Raw genomic sequence first — 1,188 nt, forward strand, 5'->3', positions numbered from 1 at the left:
AAAATTAAGAAAAGGCATCCCCATACAAATATAGGAAGCACATAGAACACCAAATAGACAGGATCAGAAAAGAAACTCCCCATGACATATCATAGTAAAAACACTAAATGTACAGAGCAAAGAGAGAATACTGAAAGCTGCAAAAGAAAAACAGCAAGACACAAAAGAAAACCTATCAGGATTACAACTGACTTTTCAGTGCAAACTATGAAAGCCAGAAGAGCCTGGACCAAAGAATTCCCAGTTATAAATTGTCGGGGATCCTGCCCCAACACAGGAGCTGGGGAAAGGGAAGTGCGCTGGCCGCCCATTACCTGCAGCCTCCCCGGGAGACAATCAGATGTAACAGGGAGCCAGTCAAGCATTAACCCATTTGTTGCAGGTGTTTACAGAGCTTATAAAGGCAAAAACCACAAAGGAAAATCCCCTCCCCAACCAAGTCTCCAATCACTTTAAAGATGAACTTGAGCATGCAGTCTCCTCTCCATAGCACAGCATTGTTCACCCACTGCCAGGATGCACGGAAATGACAGGAGCCAATCAGCAACTCATCAAAACAAGTCTGGCCATGTTCCGGCCATTTCCTCTAGGCACCAGACAAGTCCGATCACACCCGGGCTGTTTCCTCTAGGTGCCATCCTGCCTCGCCCCTGGCCTTAGGCCTCCGCACTAAGTGACCACAGATGTCAACCCAGATTATTTTACCCAGCCAAAATATCTATTATAGTTGAAGGAGAAAGAAAAATCTTTCTATGACATAAATAGGCTGAAAGAATTCATGTCACAAAACCAGCCCTTCAGAGAGTCCTTGAAACAATACAAAGAGCTGAAGAACAGAATGATGATACCCAAGGGGTTACAGAAAGAAACTTAATAAAGGTATAACTATGTGAATGCACAGCTACACCAAGAATGTGAACAGAAATAAAAATGACAGGATTCAATACACATCTTTCATTAATAACTTTAAATATCAATGGACTGAACTCCACAGTCAAAAGACAAAGAGTAGTTGAATAGATTAAGAAAAAAAAACCCATCTTTTTGTTGTCTGCAAGAAACTCATCTCACTTTCAAGGACAGGCACTATCTTAAGGTGAAAAGATGGAAAAAATATACCAAGTGAACGGTAATAAGAAAAAAAAAACAGGCATTGTAATTCTAGTATCTGACTCAATAAACTTTAAA

This window comes from Nannospalax galili, unplaced genomic scaffold, assembly GCF_000622305.1.
Source record: "Nannospalax galili isolate Female #2095 unplaced genomic scaffold, S.galili_v1.0 scaffold698, whole genome shotgun sequence".
In the NCBI taxonomy this organism is placed as follows: domain Eukaryota; kingdom Metazoa; phylum Chordata; class Mammalia; order Rodentia; family Spalacidae; genus Nannospalax; species Nannospalax galili.